We start from the raw sequence: 18,745 nt of genomic DNA, 5'->3' as shown, positions 1-18,745 counted from the left end.
AGAGTAATTAGGAAACAAGTGTCCACCCCACAATGAAGGGATGCAGGGAATGCAAGATATAGGAACTATGTGCATGACACTATAGAGACAATGGGACAACTTGTATCTCAAAGGAGGGAACAGGAACAAAGAAGGACTGAAATTAGTTTGCCACCTTGGCAGAAGGAGCGTGTAGTAGTCTCACCAGAGAGTGTGCAGCACTGGCTATCACACAGTAAGGACAGGAAAGAGACAAGGAGAGAATGGCATGACAATTGATGTACAGAGCAAACTCAGAGGAGCCCGGGAAAAATAGAGGATAGGATAGAATTTATTCACACCCATGTGGTGAGCATGGATGAATTCCTCCAAAGTAAGTCACCATATTTATGATCTCCAAGAAGGACCACTCGTTGACTTAAATTGCACAAGGGGCACATGGAGACTGCCTAACCCAACTGATACAGGGAGAAGAGAACAAGATGTGCCCCCTAAAAGCTGAAAGTCCTGAGATACAGAGCTTGAGTTGCTACAATTCCAAAGCACCCATGGCCAGCTGGACCCCGGAATGGGATCAAGCAAGGATAGGGACGGATGATTGTCCACAACAGACCCACCCAGCAAATTAGTGCCCAAGCAAGTTCGCACAGCACAGGCCTCACACTTAGTGAGACCATCACTGAATGAGAGGATAGCTGGCTTTTTGTTGTGCCATGTGGAGAAAACAGCAGACTGGACTGAGCGGTTAGGTCCACAAGTGAGCCACCAGCTAGAAGAGGGGTCTTTTGGCCCACATAAAATGGCAAATGCTGAAGATCGCATTCTGCATGGTGAGGGTGATCCAGATTGGGACTACCCTTACATGAAGAAATGTCTGCAAAAATGGAAGAAGTATGCCAAACAGCATCATCTCCAGTGTACCACCACCCTTTTACATTAAATGCAGCTGAGATGTAAGGGCCCTGGGGCACTACATTATGTTCCTTGACCACACATGGACAAGGAAAACCTCAGAAAATAGTTACCACTGCTTACAGAGGGAGCAGGGAAATGGATCAGAGCATTTGAGAAGTAAACTGCAGGCATCGCCCTGGCAGTAGGGTATGAAAAAAGTCTGCTTAGTTCCCTTATAGGGTATGAAAAAGATATAGGGGGTCATTACAACATTGGCGGTAAAAGACGCTTACCGCCGTGCAGAAGACCGCCAATACACCGCGGCGGGAGACCGCCACAGCTATTATGACACACATCACGGAATCCGCCAAAATTCAGACACCCACACAAGTCCGCCACACCAAAGGTCAGCGATAAATATGCGGAAACAAATCCTCCACCTCCACGCCAACAGAAACACGCCCATGCTATTACGACACACAAATCCACGCGGCGGTCTTTCAACCGCGGTATTCCATTGGCGGTACACACCGCCGCGCTCAAAATACACACACATCTACAAAACAACGCCACATTGGACAATTACAAATACACACACCTGATACACATACACACACCACTCCCACACACCCAACACCATATAAAACACACACCCACATCACCCACAAACCCCTACGACCACAAATTAGAGACGAAGGCCAGAGAGAGACAGCACAGAATAGATAACACCATCACACAGAGGCACACTACACCATCACCCACACAACATCCACGCACAAAACACCACATACCACTACACTCACCACACTCATCAACACATACACCACCCCACACATCACACACAACACCCCATGTCACGCCAAAGACACCCCCGCTTCTCCGAGGAGGAGCTCAGGGTCATGGTGGAGGAAATCATCAGGGTAGAGCCACAGCTATTTGGCTCACAGGTACAGTACACATCCATAGCCAGGAAGATGGAGCTATGGCAAAGAATAGTCGACAGGGTCAACGCTGTGGGACAGCACCCAAGAAATAGGGAGGACATCAGGAAGAGGTGGAACGACCTACGGGGGAAGGTGAGTTCCACAGTATCCAGGCACCACATCGTGGTACAGCGGACTGGCGGCGGACCCCCACCTCCTCCCCCACAACTAACAACATGGGAGGAGCAAGTCTTGTCCATCTTGCATCCTGAGGGCCTCGCAGGAGTCGTTGGAGGAACAGACACTGGTAAGTCAAATCTTCACTATCATATCCCCCACCCTACCTGCATGCTATCACACACCCCCACCCTCACACCCTCCCCTATCACCCTAACTCCTCACTAATCTACCCATAACACCAACCACCCATCCCAACCCCAAGACCTGCATGACACAACTAAGCATGGACACCCATCACTAAAGCATGCCCACTGCACAGACCCACAACACCCCCGAACCATCACCACACAAGCCCCCACACAGGAATGCCTGCACTGGGGTTCACGCACACCGAACCATTGGACACCATGAAACACACACATGCAATAATCATGTACTTATACCCCCGCAGGAACCCGAAGGAACGTCACCACACCAGAGGGTCCAGACAACACCACTCCACCCCCAGAAGAGGCCCACAGTGACGACAGCAGCTCTGCCCTACTGGATCTTGATGACCAGCCCGGACCATCGTGGGCCTCAGGACAGTCGGTTCCCCTTGCCCAGCCACAGCCAACACCGAGCTTCCACCATCTGGTAACCCCAGCACAGCACCCACCCAGCGGGCCCATACCTCCCTACCCAGGACAGGTCAATCAGCGGTGTGTCCACCACTACAGGGCACCCAGGCTAACCAACCACCCCAACAACGACAGGGACCTGGGGGCAGTGGTAGTGGGCACACGGTCCAGGGGACGGAGTCACAGGAACACCGGGGAACTGGGAGGGCTGCTGTGTGACAGAGGGAGGACAGGCCAAGGGAACCCACTCTCCACGAGGCCCTATCCTCCATCATGGGAGCATACCACCACTCCCAGGAGACGATGGCAACAGTCCTGGACAAGTTGCAGGAGACCCTGCGTCTGCAGGAGGAGCAGTATTTGGGGTTCAGGTAGGAGCTCAGGACCATCGGCTCCGCCCTGGGCGCCATCGTAGGGGTGCTGACGGACATTCAAAAGACCTTGAGGGACACCGTGGCACTCCAAGGGGCCCCTGACACTAGCCAGGACGATGAAATGCCCACCACCTCCGCCAGCGCTAGTGGACAGGACGCCCCGCCACAGGACCACCACACCAGCACCCCACCCCCTGCAGACGGACAACCACCACGAAAGCGGGCCCTGAGATCCAGGAACAGGACAGAGCAAGATGGCAAGACCCCCGCCAGGAAATAAGACCACCCTGATTGTCTCTCCACTGTCCCACTTTGTTACCCTGTCCAGATTGGAACTGCCTCAGCTCCACTTCCAATGGCCAGATGTGCAATGTACCTGTGAGACTAATAGAAAGGACTCTGCCATGGACATTCTTCCACCATGACCTCTCCCCATTTCACAACCCCCCTATATTTTTATGCACTTCAATAAACACCCTTGAAACCTCAATAATATTGGAGTCAGTCAATGATTGTGAACTTTGTATTGTCAATTACAGTGTTAAAAAAGGTTACCCATTGGAAGGTCAACATACCAATGTCACACATCACAAGCCTTTCAAGGGTGCAAGCTGTTGACACGTAGGTTACTACATTACTGAAACTGAAGGGGACAACTCAGTTACCAAATAGGGAGTGAAATGTAGGTAGAGGATAGAGGTAGACATGTGAAATGTAATATAATGTGAAACATGAAATTGTACTCACCTGTGTCTCATTGAAAATATTGCTGTATGACTGACTCCCTGTTGTCGTTTTCATCTTCATCAGCTTCCTCCTCATCACTGTCCACAGGCTCCACAGGCTCACCCGCTGCAACAACACCGTCATCTGGATCATCCTCCTGCAGAAAAGGCACCTGGCGTCGCAATGCCAAGTTATGCAGCATGGAGCAGGGGATGATGATGTCGCACACCTTCTTCGGTGAGTAGAATAGGGACCCACCTGTCATATGGTGGCACCTGAACCTGGCCTTCAGGAGGCCGAAGGTACGCTCAATCACCCTCCTAGTCTGCCCATGGGCCTCATTGTACCGTTCCTCTGCCCTGGTCCTGGGATTCCTCACTGGGGTCAGTAGCCAGGACAGGTTGGGGTAACCAGAGTCCCCCAATAGCCATACACGGTGCCTCTGGAGTTCACCATCATATCAGGGATGCTGCTATTCTGCAGGATGTAGGCGTCATGCACTGAGCCAGGGAACATTGCATTTACCTGCGTGATGTACTGGTCTGCCAAACAGACCATCTGGACATTCATCGAATGATAACTCTTCCTGTTCCTGTACACCTGTTCATTCCTGCGGGGGGGGACCAGAGCTACATGGGTCCCATCAATGGCACCTATGACGTTGGGGATATGTCCAAGGGCATAAAAGTCACCTTTCACTGTAGGCAAATCCGCCACCTCAGGGAAAATGATGTATCTCCTTAAGTGTTTCAGCAGGGCAGACAACACTCTGGACAACACGTTGGAAAACATAGGCTGGGACATCCCTGATGCCATGGCCACTGTTGTCTGAAAAGACCCACTTGCAAAGAAATGGAGCACTGACAGCACCTGCACGTCAGGGGGGATTCCAGTCGGATGGCGGATTGGTGACATCAGGTCTGGCTCCAACTGGGTACATAGTTCCCGGATTGTGGCACGGTCAAACCGGTAGGTCACGATGACATGTCGCTCTTCCATTGTCAACAGGTCCACCAGCGGTCGGTACACCGGCGGATTCCGCCATCTTCCAATATGTCCCAACTGACGGTGCCTAAGAAGGGCAACAGTGAAAAAACTGTCAGCATTCCTCCAGGTATGTACCCACAGTCACACACAAGACTACACCAGAAAATTAACCCATCCGTGAAAGGTTTTGAGTGGAGGCCTCGGTATGTGTGACGCAGTAGTAATTGAAGCCATGTGGGCCCCTGAAATGGCGGCTGCCCGACCTCTAAACTGGGACAATGGAATTGTGGGGTAACTGCGCTGGCGTTGGACACCGTCGCGGTAGGCGGTCGTAGAGCGCGGCGCAATGCTGCATTGGTTAGCATTGGACCCTACGGGTCCAAGGAGCCAATGAACAGGTGCGCTGGCGGTGATGATGCGCACCGCCGCGGACGTTACCGCCACAGACGTCACCACCATTTTCTATCTGTTCAATCACTAGATACCTGACCTTCGACAGGAGAGGACCTACACTGCTAGTGCTGCTGTGACCTCGGTCTAGAAGCGACGATGGCTGCTGCGTCTGGGGAAAGAGCCCCTACCTTCACTGCACAGGAGTTGGAGAAACTTGTGGATGGGGTCCTCCCCCAGTATACGCTACTCTACGGTCCTCCAGACCAACAGGTTAGTACACAGGGAGCACATTGTATGGGCTAGGCCTGGGTGGACAGGGCTGGGTGGATGAGGGAAGGGGGCAGAGTACATAGAACAGTTATGCATGGGGATGAATGGGCCACAGGGATAGAGTTGGGAGGGGGCCAATTACAACGACGGTGCTGTAGGTAATGACTGTTCCTCTTTCCTTGTCATGTCATGTAGGTCAGGGCCCACCAGAAGAGGGACATTTGGCGTGCCATCGCCAAGGAAGTCCGGACCCTGGGGGCCCACCAGAGACGGGGCACCCACTGCCGGAAGAGATGGGAGGACATTCGCCGCTGCAGCAAGAAGAGGGCGGAGGCTCAGCTGGGGATGGCCTCCCAACGTGGGAGGGGTGCCCGTCGCACCATGACCCCCCTGATGTTCTGGATCCTGGCGGTGGCCTACCCAGAGTTGGATGGGCGCTTAAGGACATCACAGCAGACACAAGGGGGTGATTACAACCTCATCCTATGGACTTTGCGTGCCGTGGAGCTGTCTGGGTGGGGGTGGTGGGCTGTGGGTGTCCCTAGGCCAGGGCAAGTTAGGTAGGCAAGGCCCCTCCGTTATGTAGGCCATGTGGCACTCTACCCCAGCAAAAAAAAAATGCAAATTGATGTATAGTTGCCCCTTTGCCATCCATGTGGGCAGATTTCTACCATTGCCATGTAGTCCATATCCCAGAAATTGCATGTGCAGAGGGCAGGAGCACGGCGTAATGCAGGGGGCTGCTGAGTTTGTCTTGTCCGCCAACGGTAGCGGTATGCCATGCACTAAAACTCTCTTTCTTCTGTCTCCACCCTTTTTCTGCTCTCCCTGTCCTTCTGTACATCAGCATCAACAGGCGGAGGTACAGTGGCACCGGAGCACGAGGGAGCTGCATCCCACATGGCCATGGAGGGCCACACCACAGACTCTGAATTCACCAGTGGGACGGAGGGCGAGGGGAGCTTCATGTCGGCCACAGGATCACCAAACAGCGACACGGACTCGTCCGTCGATGGGAGCTCCCCTGTGGTGGCGGCACCATCTGTGCGCCCCACTTCTACAGGTACATCTGTAACTCAAAAGAAGGTGGGGAAGGTCCTGAGGAAGTCTCCCCAACCTGTTGTGAGTGTCACGGCGGAGAAGTGCGCCATCATTTCCGGCGGTCCAGACACAACCGCCAGCACCGTCATCACTGGTACATAGACCACCGCCAGAGTCATAGCCCAGGAGGACCCAAGTATCGTTACTGGTCAGGAGACCACCGCCACCGCCGGAGTCACAGCCCAGGAGGGCTCAAGTATTGTAACTGGTCAGGAGACCACCGCCAGAGTCATAGCCCAGGAGGGCCCAAGAATCGTTACTGGTCAGGAGACTACCGCCACCGCTGGAGTCACAGCCGAGGAGGGCTCAAGTATCGTAACTGGTCAGGAGACCACCGCCAGAGTCATAGCCCAGGAGGGCCCAAGTATCGTTACTGGTCAGGAGACCACCGCCACCGCCGGAGTCACAGCCCAGGGGGGCTCAAGTATCGTAACTGGTCAGGAGACCACCAACAGAGTCATAGCCCAGGAGGGCCCAAGTATCGTTACTGGTCAGGAGACCACCGCCAGAGCCATAGCCCAGGAGGGCCCAAGTATCGTTACTGGTCAGGAGACCACCGCCACCGCCGGAGTCACAGCCCAGGAGGGCTCAAGTATCGTAACTGGTCAGGAGACCACTGCCAGAGTCATAGCCCAGGAGGGCCCAAGTATCGTTACTGGTCAGGAGACCACCGCCACCGCTGGAGTCACAGCCCAGGAGGGCTCAAGTATCGTAACTGATCAGGAGACCACCGCCAGAGTCATAGCCCAGGAGGGCCCAAGTATCGTACCTGGTCAGGAGACCACCGCCACCACCGGAGTCACAGCCCATGAGGGTCCAGAATCCCACAGCCCCGGTGGGGAATGATGGAACGTCAAGCCACACACCAACATCCAGTTTGGAGTTCGTCATGCCACACACCAACGTCCAGTGTGGAGTTCGTCATGCCACACACCAATGTCCAGTGTGGAGATCGTCATGCCACACACCAATGTCCAGTGTGGAGTTCATCATGCCACACACCAATGTCCAGTGTGGAGTTCGTGATGCCACACACCAATGTCCAGTGTGGAGATCGTCATGCCACACACCAATATCCGTACTAGAACCGCCATGGAAAAGCACCGCTGAACAAGGCCAAGACCGCCATGGTGAAGACCGCTGAACAGGGCAAAGACCGCCATGGTGAAGACCGCTGAACAGGGCAAAGACTGCCATGGCAAAGCACCGCTGTACAAGGCCAAGACCGCCATGGTGAAGACCGCTGAACAGGGCAAAGACCGCCATGGTGAAGACCGCTGAACAGGGCAAAGACTGCCATGCCAAAGCACCGCTGAACAGTCCATAGCCAGCCATGGCAAAGCACAGCTGAACAAGGCCAAGACCGCCATGGTGAAGACCGCTGAACAGGGCAAAGACTGCCATGGCAAAGCACCGCTGTACAAGGCCAAGACCGCCATGGTGAAGACCGCTGAACAGGGCAAAGACCGCCATGGTGAAGACCACTGAACAGGGCAAGACCGCCATGGTGAAGACCGCTGAACAGGGCAAAGACTGCCATGGCAAAGCACCGCTGTACAAGGCCAAGACCGCCATGGTGAAGACCGCTGAACAGGGCGAAGACTGCCATGGTGAAGACCGCTGAACAGGGCAAAGACCGCCATGGTGAAGACCGCTGAACAGGGCAAAGACTGCCATGGCAAAGCACCGCTGAACAGGGCAAAGACCGTGTGGGTATGAATAGTCCGGCACATCAGGCATCGTTCTCCCATGTGCAGCTGGGACTGTGACAGGACATGCACTTTCACGGGGAGACTCATCCAGTCTGGGCACCAGTCCCACCCAGTACCAGTAGAGAACTGCATCTACTTGCGAAGATGTGTCTTTGCACTCCCCAGGATGGCACAGTGGGCAAGCCACCCACTGTAGAGACTTGAGAGACTGTGGCTTTGCACTCCCCAGGATGTAACAGTGGGCAAGCCACCCACTGTAGAGACTTGAGAGACTGTGGCTTTGCACTCCCCAGGATGTAACAGTGGGCAACCCACCCATTGTAGAGACTTGAGAGACTGTGGCTTTGCACTCCCCAGGATGTAACAGTGGGCAAGCCACCCACTGTAGAGACTTGAGAGACTGTGGCTTGCACTCACCAGGATGTAACAGTGGGCAAGCCACCCACTTGTGAGACTTGAGAGACTGTGGCTTTGCACTCCCCAGGATGTAACAGTGGGAAAGTCACCCACTGTAGAGACTTGAGAGACTGTGGCTTTGCACTCCCCAGGATTGAACAGTGGGCAACCCACCCACTGTAGAGACTTGAGAGACTGTAGCTTTGCACTCCCCAGGATGTAACAGTGGGCAAGCCACCCACTGTAGAGACTTGAGAGACTGTGGCTTTGCATTCCCCAGGATGTAACAGTGGGCAAGCCACCCACTGTAGAGACTTGAGAGACTGTGGCTTTGCACTCCCCAGGATGTAACAGTGGGAAAGCCACCCACTGTAGAGACTTGAGAGACTGTGGCTTTGCACTCCCCAGGATGTAACAGTGGGCAAGCCACCCACTTGTGAGACTTGAGAGACTGTGGCTTTGCACTCCCCAGGATGTAACAGTGGGCAAGCCACCCACTGTAGAGACTTGAGAGACTGTGGCTTGCACTCCCCAGGATGTAACAGTGGGCAAGCCACCCACTTGTGAGACTTGAGAGACTGTGGCTTTGCACTCCCCAGGATGTAACAGTGGGAAAGCCACCCACTGTAGAGACTTGAGAGACTGTGGCTTTGCACTCCCCAGGATTGAACAGTGGGCAACCCACCCACTGTAGAGACTTGAGAGACTGTGGCTTTGCACTCCCCAGGATGTAACAGTGGGCAAGCCACCCACTGTAGAGACTTGAGAGACTGTGGTTTTGCATTCCCCAGGATGTAACAGTGGGCAAGCCACCCAATTGTGAGACTTGAGAGACTGTGGCTTTGCACTCCCCAGGATGTAACAGTGGGCAAGCCACCCACTGTAGAGACTTGAGATACTGTGGCTTTGCACTCCCCAGGATGTTACAGTGGGCAAGCCACCCACTTGTGAGACTTGAGAGACTGTGGCTTTGCACTCCCCAGGATGTAACAGTGGGCAAGCCACCCACTGTAGAGACTTGAGAGACTGTGGTTTTGCACTCCCCAGGATGGCACAGTGGGCAACCCACCCACTGAAGTGACTTGAGAGACTGTGGCTTTGCACTCCCCAGGATACATCAATGGGCATGGAGCCCCGTCGTGGATCTGGCTTCGCATTCATCTGGCTGAGGTGCCCCCCCCTTCCCTTCCCCCTGAGGTGCCTGTAGTGTTTCTATCTGATGCCCCAGAAGGGTTCTCTCGGATTTTGGTCAGGTATCTATTGTGGGCGTCGCCCATGCATTTTTGGACTGTTGGTGCACGGACATTGTTGTGTATATCTCTGCACTACTTCTTGTATTGTACATTTATTTTTGACAGATTTTGTGATATATATATCCGTATATTTTTTAATGAGTAGTATATTGGCACAATACAAAGTTTGACCGCTATTCGCTTTGTCTTTGCATTCTTCCGGGGGGATTGTGGGTTGTTACTGTGATTTTTGTGAATTTATTGGTGTGAATGTTGGAATATGCGAGGGTGCGGGTGGGGGTGTTTGGTGGGTGTCCCCGTAACTTTTGCCTCCCCCCTCCCCGTGTCGTAGGTGCCGTACTCACCGGTATGTTCTGTGCCTACGTCGCTGTTGGTCGTAGATGAGCAGGAATGCAAGGGCAGGGAGTATTTGTAGTTCCGGATCCATGGTGTCCTCGTGGGATGTGTTGAGGTGAGCGTTTTCCCATAGCAAAAGCTGTTTCCGCCGTGTTTTTATCCACGGTGAATCCGCCCCGGAAAAGGTGGCGGATTGGTGTGTTGTGATAGTGTGGGCGGTACATTGTCTTCCACCTGTCTGTTGGCGGTGACCGCCGCGCGGTTTGTCCGTACCGCCGTGGCGGGCGGTGTGTTAAAGTGTCTGTCTTAGTTGGCGGTTTCCGCCAGGGTCATAATTCCCTTTTTTTGTCCGCCGGCCTGTTTGCGGTATTACCGCAGCTTTAACACCGCCCGCCAGGGTTGTAATGACCACCATAGTATTTCAAAAGGCTGGAGTTAGAAACGTGTCCCTCACGGAGACCAGGTGTGATGGATCGCCTTTTAATCTGGTCGGATTTGTGGTGTGGGATCAGCTGAAGAAAATGTACCCCAATTAACCAGACATTGGATCACTCATGACTCAGTATATGCAACCGAATTAGGATCCTGCACAGTACATCAATAAAATGAACGGAAAGTGGACCCAAGAACTGAGTCAGGGCTGGGAAGTGACAGGATGTAATGCCATGTTATTCTATAATGTTGTTGAGAAAGGATTGCCTTCTGACATACAGAACATCTTAGACAACATAGTGGCACTGGAAGCCAAGTCCTCAGCTGAAATTCAAGCATGCACTATCCATTTTTGCAAGAAGAAGCAGGAAGAGGAGAAAAACAAACAGGAAATAGCAGAGCAAGTGGCAGCTGAGTTGGTGCAGCAGAAGTTACCCTAGAAGGGAACAATGGAAGGTGCTACAGTGGCCACACAGATGACTGCAATATCTGCTGAAACCGCCCAAGGGGACACCCAACAACAGTACCTGCAGCAGCAGGATGATATAAGGACATGAGGAAATAGTGGAGGACGAGGAGGAGGAGTATGAAAAGGTAGGAAGGGTCCTCCAAGAAGGGATCAAGCATGTTATTATTATCAGAAGGTTAGGCATCTTCTTAAGGACTGTAGCATGAAGAGATGAGATGAGCAAAATGGAAGAATGAGAATTTATGGTGCATCCAGAAACATGACAGTGCAGCCACAGCAGAATCTGCAGATCACATATGTACCCCAGACACCCTTGCCAAAATTTGCCGTTACCAGGAATGCCCTAAGTGCAGCAAGGACTGCCTCAGCAGAACTATCAAGAACCCTCCACGGAAATCCCACCCCAAAATGGACAAGGTGCGTGGACATGAGGGGGAGAAAGTCCTTCCAGTGAAACCTGCGGGTGGATATGTACAATGAGGCTGCCCATAGAGTATTTCTATGTGCTCAGTCTTGTCAGTGACACATAGGCCAGAAGAGGAACCCACTGTGACGGTGTCCATTAATGTCAAGATATCTGTATTCCCCATAGCTACAGGAGCATCACAATCCTGTTTTAAAGAGGGAGGACTCCTGATTTCCAACAGATCTATTGACACCCAGGGATTCTATGGGGAGATTATAAGGGATCCTTTTACCAAACCATCCAAGATTAAATTAAGGGGGGACACATTGATGGCAGCTTTCAGTTCTCACCAGCTGCCCCAAAGAATTTGTTAGGCAGAGACTTGATGACAAAATTGAATATGACCATTCATTTTAAGCCAGATTGTAGCATGGCTTACTCCACACTTGCATTTCCTCTCTCCATTGTCATGCTACTAAGGGTGGGCTCCTCCAGCAGAGACCAGACTAGAATATGGCCTGCTGATGTGGAGGCATTTACTACAGCAATATACACCATCATAGCAGAGACCCAAGAGCTATTGAGGAGGGAGATTCCATTGCCCAAAGAATTCCTTTTTGGTCTGCATGGACAGGACCCCAGACTATCAGAAGCAGAGGTCATTTTGCAGATAGAGGCTCTGGAACTAACACCTACCGATGGCGCCTTGACAGCCAGCGACCATAGTTGTGCTTTGTGGGCATGTGCCATCTTCCTTGAGCCAAGAAATATGATTAGGGAGATACTGTATTACGAGCTATTCGATGATAGCCCCAAGAAAAGGGTTACACTGTTTCTGAATGACATACCACTAAGAACCGTGCTAGAAGCCATAAAGCCCACACCAGAGCAGAGCTTTGGCTGCAGTAGAAGAAGCTAATCTGTCACAGGTACCAGATGTCCTGTGGACTAAGGGTCCTCACAATGTTGGCCTCATCTGCACTGCTGCACCATTCTGGATTACATTGAAGGAGGGTGCCATTTTACCCAGAGTAAAGCAGTACCCCTTGCATAAGAAGGCAGAGTAGGGCATAGCCCCTACTATATCGGTGTTACTGGAACAGGGAGTAATTTACACTGGAGTGTCACCTTGTGGCACCCCTATATACTAGTTATAAAAGCTTAGTACAATACTTGGCACATTGGTTAAAGACCTGTGACTGTTGAACAGTATTGTGTTACCCGAATTTCTAATTGTCCCAGACCCCTCCATCATCCTTACAAGCATCGCGCAGAACGCCAGGTACTGTTCAGTTATCAATCTTAATAATGCCTTCTTCAGCATTCCTCTCCTTCCAGAAAGTCACTATCTGACAGCATTCTCATAACGCAGGACCTAGTATTTGTACTCTCATTTGCCCCCATGATATTGCTAATCCCCCAGCGTGTTCAACAAATCAAAAATGATCTGTCAAATTTTCAATGAGACCTCACTCTGTGGCAATATCTCAATGACATATTGGTTTATAGTACTACTTAGCAACAGTGTAGAAGGGACACTATGGCCCTCATTACAACCCTGGCGGTAAATCCCGCTTACCGCCCTGCTGAAGGCTGCCAATATACCATGACCGCGGTGAAAATCCACTACAGGTATTATGATCCACATCTCGTAATCCGTCACAATACAGATACCCACACAAGTCCGCCACACCTAAGGTCAGTGATAAACTGGCGATACCAAAACCCACACCGTCACGCCAACAAGAATACACCCACACTATCACGACCCACGAATCAACGCAGCGATCTTTCAACTGCAGTAAACCATTGGCGGTACACACTGCTGTGCTCAAAATACACACACACATACAAAACACAACCACATTGGAAAATCTGAAATACACACACCTGATACACATACACACACCACACCTACACACTAACACTGCTATAAAACACACACCCAAATTACCCACAACCCCTTATAACAAAATTTTTGTGAAGAAGCAGAGAGAAAGAATAGCAAACACAACACCAGCATCCGCAAGCACACAACACCATCACTCATACAACATCCACACACCTCGAACAACACACCCCAACACAACATATCACACAGCACAACAAACATCACCTCACACATTACCCACACCACATCATGGCACCTCAAAAACACCCCAGGTATCCTGAGGAGGAGCTCAGGGTCATGGTGGAGGAAATCATCCGGGTAGAGCCACAGCTTTTCGGATCACAGGTGCAGCACACCTCCATTGCTAGGAAGATGGAGCCATGGCGGAGAATCGTTGACAGGGTCAACGCAGTGGGACTGCATCCAAGAACACGGGATGACATCAGGAAGAGGTGGAACGACCTACGGGGGAAGGTGCGTTCCGTGGTATCCAGACACCACCTTGCGGTACAGAGGACTGGCGGCAGTTAACAACATGAGAGGAGCAATTCTTGGCAATAGTGCATCATGAGGGCCTCACAGGAGTAGCAGGAGGACTGGACTCTGGTAAGTCATATCTTTAGTACCGTATCTCCCCACCCCACCTGCATGCCTTCACATACTCCGATCCTCACCCCCATCACTCCAACACCTCACATCTGCCCCACCATCATAACCCACCCATCCCAATACCAAGCCCTGCATGCAACACCTCTGCATGGACACCCATTACCAAAGCATGTCCAGTACAGATACCCACACAGACCCCAAAACACTAGTCACACAAGCACAGACACAATAATGCAAGCACAGGAGTAGAGGGTAACTCACCTATTGCACAAGATGGCACACACAGATACAATAACTTTGCATTTACACCCCAACAGGACCCATACCCAATGTCAACTGACAGGAGGTGCCAGACATATCCAATCCCCCCACAGAAGAGGCCCACAGTGACGACAGCAGCTCTGCACGCCTGGATCAAGGTGACTAGCCCGGCCCATCAGGGACCTCTGGACAGTCGGTTCCCCTTCCGCTGTCACAAACCACCACAGAGCCTCCCCCTCAGGAAACACCAGCACAGCACCCACCCAGCAGGCCCATCCATCTGTCCCCAGGACACATTAATCAGCAGTGGCAGTGTGTCCACCACTACAGGGACCCCAGGCAAACCTACCAACCCAAGACAATCAGGGACCTGGGGTCAGTGGCAATGGGCACACGGTTCAGGGGACAGAGTCACAGGATAACATGGAAACTGGGAGGACTGCTGTGCGACGGTGGAGGACAGGCCCAGGGAACCCACTCTCCATGAGGCACTCTCCAACATCATGGGAGCATACCATCATTCCCAGGAGACCATGGGCACGGTACTGGCCAAGTTTCAGGAGACCCAGGGGCTGCAGGAGGAACACTACCTGGGGATCAGGGAGGACTTCTTAAAGTCCATCAACACCACCCTGGTCACCATTGCAGGGGTGCTGGCAGACATGGCCAACACCATGAGGGACACAGTGGCACACAAATGGGCCCCTGATACTAGCCTGAACGTTGAACAGCCCTCCACCTCCGCCGGCGCTAGTGGACAGGAGCTCCCGCCATAGGACCAACAGGCCAGCAGTACCCCACCCCCTGCAGAAGGAGGACCACCCCGCAAACGGTCCCTGAGATCCAGGAACAAGACAGAGAACATTGTTAAGACCCCCGCAGTAAATAACACTCTCCTGATTGTCATCCTTTTGTCCCACTTTGTCTCCCTGACAACTTTGAACTGCCATTACTCCACTTCCTATGCCCCCTTGGACAATGCACCTGTGAGACCAAGAGACTGGACTCTACCATTGACATTCCTCCACCATCACCCCAGCCCATTGCACACCGCCCTCCACTTATTTGCACAGAAATAAACACCCTTGAATCACAAATCAATCTGGAGTCAGTCTGTACTTTTGCAACCTCTCAGAAATATAGCAATGTCAATGTTCATGTTCACATACCAATGTTACACAGTTGTTGGGCAGCAGTAAACATAGCAGAAGGCACAAAGTGGACCCAGATCTGTGAAATGGAAAGGCAAAGTGACATGTCAGGGTCCATACACAGAGGTAAAAAGTCAGATTGATGCAATGTCCTACAGTAGTATGATATGTGAGAAGCAGTGCCATCCTCTTGCCTGTGTCTCACTGGAAGTATTGCATGATGATGTTGCTTCGGTTGTCCATATCTTCTTCTTCTGCCTCCTCTTCTTCACTGTCCACATGCTCCACAGCTGCCACAAGACCAGCATCAGGCCCATCCTCCTGCAGAAAAGGCACCTGGCGTTGCAAAGCAAGGTTGTGCAACATACAGCATGCCACGATTATCTGGCACACCTTCTTCAGTGAGTAGTACAGGGAGCCACCTGTCAGATGGGGCCACCAGAATGTGGCCTTCAGGAGTTCGAAGGTGCACTCTATTATCCTCCTTGTTCACCCATGTGCCTCATTGTATGTTCCTCTGCCCTTGTCCTTGGATTCCGCATTGGGGTCAGTAGCCATGACAGGTTGGGGTCACCTGCAAATATCGAGGGACAACTGTTAGACATCCTCCAACCCTTAGGGACTCTCCCACACCCAGACACCTATGTCAACTGTATTGGGACCTTGGGCTCACCTATTAGCCACACCCGGTGCCTCTGGAGTTGCCCCATCACATAAGGGATGCTGCTATTCCTCAAAATGTAAGCGTCATGCACTGAGCCAGGATACTTGGCATTCACATGGGAGATGTACTGGTCTGCCAAACACACCAACTGCACATTCATAGAATGGTAGCTTTTGCGGTTTCTGTACACCTGTTTATTCGTGTGGGGGGTACAAATGCCACATGTGTCCCATCAATGGCACCAATGATGTCCCAGGGCATAGAAGTCACCTTTCACCATGGGCAAATCCTCCACCTGAGGGAACACCATGTAGCTGGCGTGTGTTTCTGGAGGGCAACACTCTGGACAACACGTTAGAGAACATTGGCTGTGCCAATATCCACTGTTGTTTGAAAGGACCCACTGGCCAGGAAATGGTGTACTGACAGGACCTGCACTAGAGGGGGGATTCCTGTGGGATGGCAGATAGCTGAGATCAGGTCTGGCGCCAACTGGGCACACAGTTCCTGGATTGTGGCACGATCAAGTCTGTAGGTGATAATGATGTGTCTGTCTTCCATTGTCGACAGGTCCACCAGGACTCTGTATACCGGAGGATGACGCCATCTCATCACCTACCCCAGCGGACATGCCCTATGGAGGAGAAGGGTGAGCAGAGGGTCATACACCACTTAGGTTTCACAAGGCTGTGTAGCACAATCGTTATATAATCGGTGTGTGGATTTGTCTGTCCGTATTCCTGGCCAAAAGTGATGTGACGCAGTTAGTGCCCTGTCAAGTGCCCCCCCTGACATGGCAGCTGCCTGACCTGTAATGAGGGATAAGGGGAAATGAGGTAACTGTACTGGCATTGTGCAGTGTTGCGGTAGGCGGTCAAAGACCGCAGCGCAATTCAGCATTGGTTATCATTGGGCCCTATGGGTTCCAGGAGCCAATGACGAAGTACGCCGGCGGTGACGGTACGCACCACCGCGGATGTGACGGCCATTTTCTATCTGTTCACTCACTTGATACCTGACCTTCAACAGAAGAGGACCTACACTGCAAGTGCTGCTCTGACCTGAGTCTGGAAGCGACAATGGCTACAGTGTCTGGGGAAAAAGGCCCCTGCCTTCACTGCGGAGGAGTTGGAGAAACTGGTGGACAGGGTCCTCCACCCAGTACACGCTACTTCACGGTGCTCCAGACAAACAGGTGAGTAAACTGTGTGCATGGTGGATGGCACGTGAATGTATGGAGTGTTGTGGATGGAAGAGACAGGGGGGGCACAGGCCAGCATGTGAGGATGGTCAGTGTATGTTTTTCTGGGCCAGGGTGAGAGGTTTGTGAGCAATGAGTAAGAAGAACCGGACGGGGGAGTAACATCCATTCTTACTTCATTGTTCCTCTAGGTCAGCGCCCACAAGGAGAAGGGGATTTGGTGTGCCATCGCCAAGGAAGTGCGGACCCTGGGGGTCTACCATAGACGGAGCACCCACTACCGCAAAAGATGGGAGGGCCTGCGCCGCTGGACAAAGAAGATGGCAGAGGCCCAGCTGGGGATGGCCTCCCAACGTGGAAGGGATGACCGTCGCACCATGACCCCCCCTGATGTACCGGATCCTGGCGGTGGCATATCCTGAGTTGGATGGGCACTTGAGGGCATCAAAGCAGCCCCAAGGGGGTGAGTACAGTCTCATTCAGCTGACTCTGCGTGCTCCATGAGGTTTCTGGGTGGGGGAAGTGGGCTGTGTCTTCCCCTAGTCCAAGGCAGACGCGCCAAGGTAGATCCATTGTTTTGCAGGCTTAGTGCCACTCCAACCCCAAAGGTGATAGTGGCCCTCTACACCTAGTCAGGCTCCTGTGGGTTCCAGCTGTGCATCAAATGGGTCTAGGCAGAGTCCCCCCTGGGCATGTGTTTTTCCCCAGCACTGTTAGTGCATGGGCTAGTGCGTAGGGCTGCTCCCTGGTGTTGTGTCCGCCAACGGTAGTGATGTTGCAGGCATTAACCATGTGTTTCTTCTGTCTTTCCCCCCTTTTTGTTTTGTCACCCTGTCCCTGTGTGCATTAGCATCATCTGGCGGAAGAGCATTGGCACCAGAGCAGGAGGGAGCTGCAACCCACATGGCCCGGGAGGGTGAATGTGTGGAGTCTGAAGGCATCAGTGGGACGGAGGGCGAGGGGAGGTCCACGACGGGGACGGCAGCAGACACCAGCGACAGTGACTCCTCCTCTGATGGGAGCTCCCTTGCAGTGGCGGGCACCTCTGTGCCCACCGCAACAACAGGTACAGCCGCCACCCCCCCTACCAGCACCGCCCTCCCAGCAGCCCCTCATCGAGTTTCCCGTGCCCGCTCACCCAGGAGGGTGGGCATGTGCTTATCCTCAGGCACCTCAGGTTCTGCCTCATTCAGTCCTGCTGCCCTCAGTGAGGAGGCTATTGACCTCCTGAGATCCCTCACTGTTGGACAATCAACCATTTTGAATGCCATCCTGGGTTTTGAGAGGCATTTGCCACAAACAAATGCATACCTGGAGGGCATTCTTTCTGGCTTGGCAGCCCAACAGAGAGCATTTCAGGCTCTGACCTCAGCACTGATGGCAGCCATTGTCCCTGTGTCCAGCCTCCCCCTCCAACTTCCACTACCCAGACCCCATCCCCTGTACCTGTCCCAAGCACACCATCAGACCAGCATGCACACTCATCAACACATAAGAGTGGACATGGCAAACATAAG

The sequence above is a fragment of the Pleurodeles waltl genome, chromosome 5, assembly GCF_031143425.1.
Source record: "Pleurodeles waltl isolate 20211129_DDA chromosome 5, aPleWal1.hap1.20221129, whole genome shotgun sequence".
Taxonomy (NCBI): domain Eukaryota; kingdom Metazoa; phylum Chordata; class Amphibia; order Caudata; family Salamandridae; genus Pleurodeles; species Pleurodeles waltl.
The sequence above is the reverse complement of the archived record's forward strand: the minus strand, read 5'-3'. Positions refer to the sequence as shown.